Source organism: Hemitrygon akajei, chromosome 3 (genome assembly GCF_048418815.1).
Source record: "Hemitrygon akajei chromosome 3, sHemAka1.3, whole genome shotgun sequence".
Taxonomy (NCBI): Eukaryota; Metazoa; Chordata; class Chondrichthyes; order Myliobatiformes; family Dasyatidae; genus Hemitrygon; species Hemitrygon akajei.
Window position 1 is genome coordinate 62,121,184 of NC_133126.1, and position 11,970 is coordinate 62,133,153.

At 34.8% G+C, this 11,970-nt stretch overlaps 1 long non-coding RNA gene across 1 annotated transcript in view; it reads right to left on the reverse strand.

The window, feature by feature from the left end:
* Positions 1-11,960, reverse strand: part of LOC140725050 (uncharacterized) — a 29,911-nt gene extending 17,951 nt beyond the window's left edge. The window contains exons 1-2 of the long non-coding RNA XR_012098248.1: positions 11,669-11,960; positions 4,114-4,195 (exon numbers count right to left, since the gene is read on the reverse strand). This is a non-coding gene — a long non-coding RNA (uncharacterized lncRNA). The remainder of the gene's footprint in view (positions 1-4,113; positions 4,196-11,668) is intronic.
* Between the last annotated feature and the right edge of the window lie 10 nt (positions 11,961-11,970).

An 11,970-nucleotide genomic window follows, 5' to 3' on the forward strand; every position in this document is an offset into this window, starting at 1 on the left:
TGGCTGGGAGGAGAAATTACCCTTTTTATTCCATGTCCCCCCAGCACACAGCATATTCGGCTCTGGTCAAGGCCATTGACCTGAGATGATCTGCCTGATCTGATGGACATTTCCAGCATTTTCAAGTTTTACTTAAGATTTTTCAATGTCAGAATGTGTTGCTTTTGTAAGTTTTTTAAACATCTTAATTTAACTTCAATCATAAAACCACATCTTGATATATTTGGAGGTTTGTTTTAATTCGGGGCTTTCATAAGTCACCAAAACCTTTAACTATTTAGGGTATTGGAGCAGAATTTTAAACCATTCAAAGTAACTAAATTACATTTGGTTACTACTTGAGGTACAATAAATCAAATAAAGATGTCAATCATTTCCAAGGAATTATTTCAGAGACCTGTACCTGGAGTCAAGAAAACCACATCACACCTGATGTACTAGCCAGGTATAATCATATTTCAAAAGTGTCCGGGAGTTACAATTTAAACAATTGTTAACCTTTTAACAATTGTGTCAAGGAAGGGTTTCATTCTTTTCAGTATTGTTGTTGGTCCACTTCTCCAGTTGGACAGGAATGGCTAAGCTGCAGATGCTTTGCTGCACTGTTTGAATCTACTATCTGTGCTGCTGTTAATTTGCCAGTTTTGCAACAGAGAATGATAAATTCACTGGATGTCGCGATACAAAGAGGGTAGTACAGTTCATGAGTCAAACACAGGGATCATCTAGGGACTTTTAAAATGTGGCTTGGCATTCTGTTGGAGATATTTTATGCACTGTGTAGAATCCAAACACTCTTAATGTTGCCAGCCTCAGAATTCTAACATTACTATGCTAGTGATTGGTTCCAGACCCTCAAATAGTTTATGTTTTCAAATAATATCCATCATTGTGGAACTGTTCATATAATGGCACTTCTATATTCTACTGTTCTGGCAAGAGTAATGCTAACATACAATTAGACAACTTGATTTTAATTGCATCCCCATATTTCCTTGTTTGATGTGTCTAATATTAGTCTCAGATCTATTTTTTTGCATGACCGAGTTAGAAATTCTTGGGGTTATAGGAATCAGAAATATTTGGGCCCTTTCCATCCGTAAAATACAATCGTGTAAGAAGCTGCATGAAGGATCACTCTATTATGGTGGACATTAATAACTAGGCAAATGGCATCGCGATGCTCAGATGAAGGAATCCTGGCAGGGATTGGACAAAGGTCTGGTTTGCTTAGCTTTAATCGTTTCAGCTTTTCAATCCTCTTGCACCAGTTCAATGCAGTTGTTAAGCTGGTCCTTGACATTTCAGCATTACACAATACATTTTGTGTCTGTCCAATTGTATGAAGAATAATGCTATGGAATATATGTTGTAATATTTTCTGCCCAGACTACTCACCCTAACTTCTGTGATCACCAAATGCATTTTCTATTATAATCAATTTCTTCATCAAAACTAGACTCTGCATTAGGAAATCGAGAATGTTTCTTTTCTTTCCTTTTTGTGTTAGTTTTAAAAATATTAAGAGAGATTTAGGTAGTGTAATTATGAACTTTCTGATTTAAATTTATAAACACAATTTAAATCACAGCTTCAGTACTTATCAATGTAATCATCAAGTGGCACACAGAGGTTTGTCTGAGTTACATCGACACTCCAAAACTTAACGTAGGTTGAAGATTTAATTATCTAAGTTGAGTATTCAACTATACAAGCGAACAGATGGCTAAACTGCGAAAATCCAATCACTCTTACAAAGTAGAATATGACTTTCGAAGCTTAACCAAAAACGTCAGTTTAGGAAATAATAGTTCTTTGTCAGCTTTGGGTCAAGGCTAACCCCTTCAGTTCCAGGACTTGAAATCTCGGTAGAGAGTGAGTGACACTGCAGCACGGAACCAGAGGTGCTGCGTTCTAGATTTGAGATTAAAATAGGCTGCGCTGTGTGTTCACATATAGAAAAAAGTATTGCATTTCTTGAAAGAAGGGCATGGTCTTTCAAGAAATTCCATCGCGCTTCAAGCCAATAGCCATCTCTCATTTCAGAGCGCGGATGATGTTATCTGGCCGTTCAGCTCAGCATCGTTTTTTGAGTTCTCTGCGCAAATTGACCGTAACCAATTCAATGTTTTTTTTTACTGCCGAGCATCGCAGGGAACTGCGAAATACAGCAAATAAATGGATATTACTTATTTATAAAGCTAGGCAGAAACTTGCCATAGATATAAACCTCAGTTCGGCTCCTGTGTGCGATGCTGAATGCAGGTTTTTGTGGCTATTTCCTGTCACCGGCTAAACATTGCGCATTTAACCGAGCTTCTAAAGGACATCAACAAAATGGATATTGCATCCTGAAAAGCTTTTGGGCTGTTTATAAACTTGTTGGAGTATGTAAACTTCAACAGGCGGGAACTTCCATCGAGTTTGAATTCAAGTACAATCTAACAGTGGTGGCAAAATTCTGCGTAGTTGCAACAGTCATTCAGGTGTTGTCTTTATAAGCATCAATCTGAAAGCGACAACACAGAAAAAAAACGGACCACGTTTAAACGCTTGTTTTTACCCCACTCTCTGACGGGCAAATAAACAAACTGAAGAATTGAGCGTATGTAACTGATCGGAATCCAAACGAATAATCTACCAATAACACCGAAAAAAATGAGTAGTCCCTCTCAACAACAGAAAATATAAAACGATTTACAATTATCATAATACTGTCAAGACGTGGATTTTTAAAAAAAAATTCGAACATATGGAAAGACTTAGAAAGTGTTTGAAATATTTTGCAGTGGGCGATAAATGTCTCTGTTGGCCGATTTTAAATCAAAAACACCAGGCGTAACATTGCAAACTCATCACTTCAAAAACAATAATTTTTCAAATTTCATCAACATGAAGCGTTCTAAAATTGTAGGCGGTGAGAAAAGAGGCGGCGTAGAGATAGTGTTGGTTCAGTGTACTGTGAGAAGGAGATGGGTACACGTAAAGTGCGTGTATATTCTTAATGTTCTTAATAACCATAAACATTTCGTACACATTGTCTATCTCCTACTGAGGGAGAATAGCGAAGATAACAAACTTATAAAACGATTGTGTTATTGATGAACGAGTTTTAAAAGGGCGTTGCAGAAAATGTTTTCTCAATTGGCCCGGCGATATTTTCTCCGTCTGCTGATAAATAGACGCAAAACCAGTTCCCAACCCTTTACAATATGTAATTAAAACGAATGGCCTTACACTTCAATAGAAGTGTTACGCACACCTCCGTACAATCACCTGCCTAGCACTAAGCTGAATATATTGTTGCTTCTATCCAGATTGCATCAGATTTATTAACAATTATTAAATCGAAATAATTCAACAGCGCGATTTAAGTTTAAATATCTACATAATTCTGCGATAAAATACTATTTTCAAACTTAGGGCGAAGTAAGATTATTATTACTGAATAACAGTGGTGCCGGCATTTCACAAAAATAAAACGGCGTGGGGGAAGATTTGGTGAAAGTAAATTACGTGTTACGGCTTTAAAAAAAATTATGTTGTTAACAATAGCAAATCAAGCTTCTTGAGATTCATCATGTAATCGGAATTTGGGTAAACTGAAACACAAATCTAAATGACCATCCGGAATTTTCGAAATATATGATTTTAGGTGCGCCACCTTGCCTTGTTTCTAATTCATTAAATAAAAACAAATTGTCGTTGAAAAGGCAAAACAATTATAATACAGTATTCTGATAAAATGTCGCCTTGCCGCGTTATTCAGTCATAGAAATGAACATTTGAACAATTTACGTAGAATAGACACTAACGAATATTGTCTCGGATAGAAATGGGTGGTCCTCTTTGGAATTCCAATTATTTTTCATAGTTCTATATATTTATTATTTCATTAAACTAATAATACGTATTTTCAAAATTATTAAGAATAGTTTATAGTTTGTTCACTGCACTGCAAGCACTTTCAATATCATTCATACCTGGTACCGATTGACAGTAGTTTTAATATTATGGTTTGAAAAAATGCTAACTAGTGCTGGTGAACACTGACTAGATTGTGCGATGACTTCTGCACTTACTACGATGGAACGGCGATTTCTTTTTCCTTACCTGCCAGCTGTAATCAGGAGGTGGCGCCAGATCCCAACAGGGTTTCTTTCAACTCAAACGTCGCGTTGGACACAAGCCAATTCTGCGGTTTTAGAACAAAATTGACGGTAGAGATGATTTTCAATTAAAAAATGAGATAGTTTAAGAAAAATCTAAGTACATATTTAAAAAGAGAGGGAAAATAACAGAAACAGTTGATGCTGTAATCGCGGGAGTGAGCAACAGTTGTGCAAGGGAGCATATATGTCTTTATAATTCCAACGACGTTATCATTTAGAATAATTCATAAACATCTTGTTTTCTAAAAGGAGCGATAAAAAATAAGCATTGACTGTCGAATGCGAGCATGCTAATATAGCTTCATTTAATAATTGGGCAGTCGTTTGGGTAAATAAGATTCCAGCAAATTGTGGAAGATTTGCTGAAAATCGATCCTCAATTCACAGTAAATTTATTTTCAAAATATACATATGTCACCATATTCAACTATGAGATTCAATTTCTTGCGGGCATTCACAGTAAATATAAAGAAACACAATAGAATCAATGAATGATCCCAGACAACAACCACTGTGCAAAAGACAACAAACTGTGTAAATACAGAGAGAGAGAGAAAACAAAATAATCGTTAGGGTCAGTGAGAAAGGGACACGTAATTCAAATTTACATAGCAATATAATCCTGATAGTCCAAAATATTTACAGAATACTCGGCTTCCTATTCTACTCCTTTGCGAAGTTGAGGAGGAAATGCAAGATTTTCAAGAAATCAAATTCTCTAGCTCTTACTTTAAAACTTCAATAGGTTCACTCCGAGAATTTATTTTTAATTACGATCCTTTCATATCAGTGTTATTGGCTGGTAGTTTTGTCTATTTTGCACTTGGTAACTTAGATTTATATATATATATATATATATATATAAGAGAAAGAGAGAGAGAGAGAGAGAGAGAGAGAGAGAGAGAGAGAGAGAGAGAGAGAGAGAGAGAGAGAGAGAGAGAGAGAGAGAGAGAGAGAGAGAGAGAGAGAGAGAGAGAGAGAGAGAGATCGTTATACATAGTCACCATTTATAAAAGTATATATATTTCACAATTTTGTTATACCATTAGGTTACTTTTAATAAGACAAGTTTTCTGTGAAAAATTTGGTTCCATAGAAGCAGATAATAAATATATAACCATATAATTGTGTTCTGAATTACTGGGGGGTCTTTCAATTATATTATAAAAACTAATTTACTCCGTGTGAGATTACATAGCAAAATCTTCAACTGCATAAATATCAAGGTTTTGTATATTTGCAATTTATATACTTTTGTTCTCCCTGTAAGATCCATTGGCTCATTTTCTCTGGAATATGTTTTCCATGTGGTTTTCCCTCTGTGTCCATCCATATTCCATTATATAAACAATGCGACTAAATTGTACGGTGAAAAATTTTAGGTATGATCGTTTAAGTTCCATTTTCTTTTGCTGATATGGGATTGTAATATTTTACATACAATGTAAATATTTTTTATGGAGATTGCCAGTGACAAGTTACAATTACATAAGTGTCAATGCAACGTCCATAGAACAACGAACAGTTTAATTATTCGAAAGTCAGTTTTATCTTATTCACAAATTCCACAAAACTTACTTTCAAGAAACTTATTTCCTGTCTTTGTAAATAGAAACACGTCTTAATTTCTTTTAAGTTTAGTGCTAGAATGAATAACAAACTCAAAGCATTTGCTGAAAAACTGTCTAAACATTAGCTAAATCAACAGATTTTTAAAAAGACAGAAACAAAAGTAATGAGTTCAATATGATCTGTTGAGCACATGGAACGTTTGGTTGAAAAGCATCAAATGACCAGTTCGAACCACATTCTGACAATAGAATTTTTTTGAACAGAAAAATTTAAAGGGTTCCCTTTTTTAAGTCGATGAGCTGTAACTTAACGCGTGGATTTTGGTTAGTTAGCCATTACCTGAATCACGAAAACTACAAGTGGCAAATAATGTATGTAACACACTGTACATGTCCAATTGAAAACGGAAATTTGGCCGGTTTTGAAACACCATAAGTTATAGATAAATATAACTATTTTATGGCAAATATTTGTTTATAAGATTGTGTTTTTTTTTCTCTCTAACACGTCCTCAGTGGCTGGCAACTTCAAGACATTCGACTTAAAGACACATGCCGAGTTACACTACATTTCTTTCCGGATCCAAATTGAGCGTTTAGAAAGGTTTTGTGCTAATTTGGTAGAGTCACAGTCATGAACCAGTTGCTTTAGGTTCCTGGTAATTGCAGCAACAATTAAGCTCATAATCTCTGATAAGTGCAGCGCAACATCATTTCAATTTTACAGAGAGATCCTTGGAAACGTAGTCATATTTGTATTAAATTTAAAAATGAAGATAAAATGTGAATACAAGAAATAAATTACTAATTCTAGAAAACAAACAAGATCCTGCCTGCATTTTAAATATCAGATAATTTCCAGGCCTTATGCACGTCCGTGGCGTTGAACTTGAGAAGCAGCGTCATTGCAGTTGGGCATCTTCCACCCTTTTGTACAAAAGAGAATTTGTATTTTCAATGCCGCTTCACAATACTCTCCGTATTCATTCCAAGAACGAAGGGGCTTATATGATGCGCGATGTATTGTTTTAATTAACGCAATCTGCATTATGAAAATACGCTTTATGAATTTATCAAGAGAATCACTTACTGGCCCCCAATCGAAAAAAAAGTTTACCTACTTAGCAGTTTGCACCCACAGACCACGAGATAATATGCGAATTGCATGCCGTCATGTTACGATAGTTTAGCCTTTTAACTAACCTGGGGGGAAAAAAAACTGATTGCGGGGTGTTCTGGCTCATTTTTGTGAATTTGTAATTGTAACAACATTCTCCTGGCTCTTATTTTGTGCAATGGCCCCAGTTGATTGAAATCGTTGCATTGTATAATTAACCGGGGCATTTATGGCAATAAGAAAGTTATCTCTGCTGCGCTTCCTCCAGTTTGTAAAATAGTTCATCTGAAATGGCGAGATTCGGTCATTCGTGTCTAATACTCAGCACTAATATGGTTGGTATGCGCCGCAGATCACATGGCTGGCGTAGTAAATATTTTGTAACACACTTTTTCTCACTGTTTACACTTTAAATACACGCTTTTATTTTAGGGGATCTCGTACTGTTTACATACCCAACAGCAACATTTTCCCAGATTATAACATTATAATTGTAATGTAAAAATTGCGAATTTGACTCTCATCCAATTAACATGTACGCAAATAATTTATAAATCCAATTAATTATAAAAAAAATCTTTAAAACGTCTTTAGTTAAGAAAGACACCATTTTGAAGCTTGTAGGAACCGAAATACAAATATACAGGGGTATTCACTGAAATATGAACAGATATGAATAACTTTCCGTAAAGGCCCTTTGGATTGTGTAGACACATTATTGAGCTAAGCGATATTTGTAAGATCAGGCTCAACCTGCATTCGATCTTTTTTTTTGCCTCTGGCTTTCAAGAACGATATGCAGGTACTGAAAGGAGCAAATGTACATGGGTGTGATCTAGGAAATGAGGGGTATTTAAACGGTGATCTTCAAAATGACAATTCTATTGAATAAGCACAAATTGAGGAACTTGGCATTTAATTTGAGGAAATATTTGCAATTCATACTTGACTATTGAATTATTTCTAAAGCTTTTTTATGCTAAAATTAGGTATGTAAGTTATCTTTCTACAAATTTCTGCTGCCCTCTTCTGCTAAAATGTGTATCTGTTTTTCATCTTAAGCAAAGCAAAGAGGCAAGACAACCAGAAAACTTGTCATTTGCAGTGAAGCAGAGCCAGGTTTCCACATCACTATTTAGATTAAGTGTGAGAGAAGTGAAACAAATGACCAGGTTTCAAAAATCCTCTTTCTTTTATTTTTCTTACCTGGTCTCACCCTTGCCTGACTCCATAAACACCTCTAGTGCCACAGTCCAGCTGCTTCCCAACCCCATTAACCAGATACTTGAGCCTCACCAATTTTGATCTCCTCATCATCTTCAATTTCAATGGCTGAAGTATTGGTGGTTCAGCTTTCATGTGGTAAAACCCTGAGATGTGGAATTTCTTGCATTTGGCATTCTGCATTAATATTAGCCAACATGATTACATATCAAATGTTGTTTGATAATGCACTTCTGAAATATTACAAGGCTTCATCATATATAAAGTGCCACATAAATACAAGGTGTTGTTGTCGCTGCTGTTTAGGAGTGAAATTTGGAAACACATTTTTACTACTTGGAATTTTCTCCTAATAAAATGACAATATATTGATTACATTTTCAAGGCTGAGATGAGTAGAATTTGAGGAATTAAGCAGACAAATTAAACTGAGATACAAATCACGCACAAACTCATTAAAACTGGAGAGGTAGGATAAGCTGTTGCCATTTCAGGCAGCTTTATAATAAATTATTTTTAAAGTAACAGCCCTGATATGAATGTATCTCAATAAAACTAACTCTGATGAAATTATTTACTTGATTTATTATGCATAGAATATAAAATGCAATTAGGCCCTTCAAAATTATTCATTTTCAGATCATCTGAAATTGTTTTGCTTGTAGAAAATGTTTTACTAATATGATTGTTAGGTATCTACCTGTAAATGGATAAAAAAATAACATTTAGTGTAACCTTCTAATATATTCACTTCCCCTTTCACATTACCCAAATAGCTGAAGTTAGAAACTTAACTATGTTTTGCAACAAAGCACTCTGGATGTTCTACCTGTCTTCTTTTTTGAAAGCTAGATATTACTTATTTAGGCAGGAAGAGGCAGTAAGAGTTTGTAAGGTTCTTCACACCTATTTTTGAAAGTTAGATCACCATAGAATTATCTCAACAGTAAACAACATCTTGCAAATATTTCTTCAAAATACACCAAAACTTGCAACCACAACCTATGGACTCACTCTGAAGGACGCTTCATCTCATATTCTTGATACTCATTGCTTATTTATTTATTGTTAGCATTTATTTCTTTATGCATTTGCACAGTTTGCTGTCTTTTGCACACTGGTTGAAAGCACAAGCTAGTGTGGTCTTTCATTAGTTATTATTCTATTATGGATTTATTGAGTATGCCTACAAGAGAATAAACCCTAGGGTTGTATAAGATGACCTATATTTATTTTGATAATAAATTTACTTTGAACTTTAAAAAGAAGTTTATTTCAGTTTTTCAATAGCTTGAAGAATTGCACACTAAACATTTGTCAATTACAATTTTGAATCAAAAAGTGACTTTGAAAAGTGTGACATCTGCTTGTTTTTAGTTTATATCTAAATTTTATACGTCACCTAACAGAAAACTAACATCTTTGTCTTTTTGATAATTACATCCTAATTTTCTCAAGAAAAAGAATCAGAAATACTTTGAGTAAGGAAATCAAAATAATATGTAAATCCGTTCTTCGGTGAAAAAAGACAAATAACTGTAGTTTGGAATATCGACCATTAGTATGAAATTCATCAGCATAACTATTTTACCTAATGACACTAATTGTCAATGATTATTGTACTCCTTAAGAAATTTGGATGTTAAATCTTTAAGGATAATCCATTGGTAATTGAACAGCAGTAGGTAATAATAAGCAGTTTGAACTCAGGAAACTACATTTCGAATTAAGATACCGTATTTGATGCAAATATCACAGCAACATAACAGATAAAAACTAGAAACATTGAAAGTACATTCATTTTGAAGAGACGTACTCGTGAATAAAAGACTGATTTGCGAAATTAATTATATATGAAGGCATTTTGTATTTTAAACAAACTTGTTCTGAAGTGGAACGGTCAAGCTGAAAACGACTTAACGTTTGTTGGGGAAAACAATTGCGGATTCATCCCGTTAGTGCTCCTCTGCTCTTTAATGGGCCAGTGTATATCTGACCTTTCTTATTCAAGACACACTCAGCACCTCAATGGAAACAAGTTAAGCACGTACGGCTGTGGTAAACATTTATCTTTTCCACCAGAGACTAGCCCTGTGCAAACGAGCTCTTCCCACACTGAGGGTTCCAGCCTCACATGCGGCGCACAGATTGGAAGGAGAGAGAGGATGAAGTTCGGGCAACGAAGCAGACCCGAATAAAACAGGAATTGTGGTCTATACAGACGAAGTGTAGGAATAAGAACATGTCCTAAAGAAAGTGCGGAAATAATCAGAATGGAAAAGAAATGAAGACGAAGCTAAAAGATTTTACCGGATTACAATGAAGCTCGTAGGATATCAAAGACAAGCACTAGAACAGAAATGCTATTTGATAACTGAAAAAGATACTGTACCAGAGACTGGTAGGTTGAGCTGTCCGTTACTATCATAAAAGTTGCTATCTTTGATACATTGGTGCATGCAGTAAATAAAACGGCAAATACACTTCTCCGTCAAATCCATTAAATAACATAAAATAATCATTGAAACAAGCCGACACTATTTTTAGACTACTTAATTTTATTGGCAGGAAACGGTTATATATCTTCAACATTGCATAACCAAATAAAGACTGAGATCTAACATAAATATTTATCCTGAATTAAAATGAAGCATTTGACCTGTACGTTCAAATAAACATTTTAAGTTCAAAGTTCAAAATAGAATTATTATCAAAGTACGTATATGTTACCATCCATTGACCTTATTTCTCGCAGGAATTTACAAGGAAAACAGAAATACAATAAAATCTTACGGAAAACTATACATAATCAAACACTGACAAACACCAATGTGCAAAAGACATACTGCGCAAAAAAATACCGAGAACATGAGTAGTAAATAGTCCTGTAGATCGAATTTAGTATCGAACTGAGTATTTTAGGGAAGTACTCTAACTTTGAGAACTCAGAAATCACTTCAAGTTTTATTTTATGGTGGGTTTGGAACACATCTTAAAACGCGAAAGCTAGGACGCATAATTCTGCAAAGGTAAATAGATACAAAATTAAAATCATAAATTTCTTCTTGTTTTGAAATGGTTCGCAGCAGTGAAACAACATAAATCCAGGATTGATGTTCGATGTCCGATTTTTGTCATTTAGAGAAGACTTTTACCATGATTTTTATTTAAGAAAGTAATTTATCAATTGGATGTCACAAAGGTCAAATACAAGAACAAACTCCTGGAACAAATGGACAAGGGCGTTTTCTAAAACCTCTTACCGTCAATTCTCTTATCAGGAACATGTTCTGTATATTTTGATTTTAAACCACACCGTGATGCAAACACCACCATTAGTATTTGTTTACAAATTACATATTTTGACATTTATATATTATGGAAAGACAATGATTATTACTTCCCACATTACACCATGAATGCATTCTCCGTTTTAATCTATATCGCCCGAGCTCATACCTAACACATTAATTCGGAGCAATATTACATAATGATTTATTCAGATTGTCATTTCTTTAATTTTAAAAAAAATGCTAGCGAATGTTTTTTGGGGACGGTAAAGTAACTTCGCAACGGGAACTTACCTACAGCATGACCTATAGTATTCCATTTAAAATAACAATCATTTGGTACAATTTATACTTTATTGAACATTTCTAAGGTAGTATTTCTTTCATTTAACAGTCCACCAGAAACCGCCAGATGTCTGTCAGGCCGATACGAATTTGTGACCAACCTCCAGGTAGTGTTGCCAGGTCACGTCCGTCCACCAATGGCGCAAAGAGATTTTCCCCCTCCCGCCCTCTGACGTCATTGTCACGGGCGCGTCCACGGTGATTGACAGACAAAGCGTGTAAAATCCATTTCCCATGCTGTGCTTTGAAAT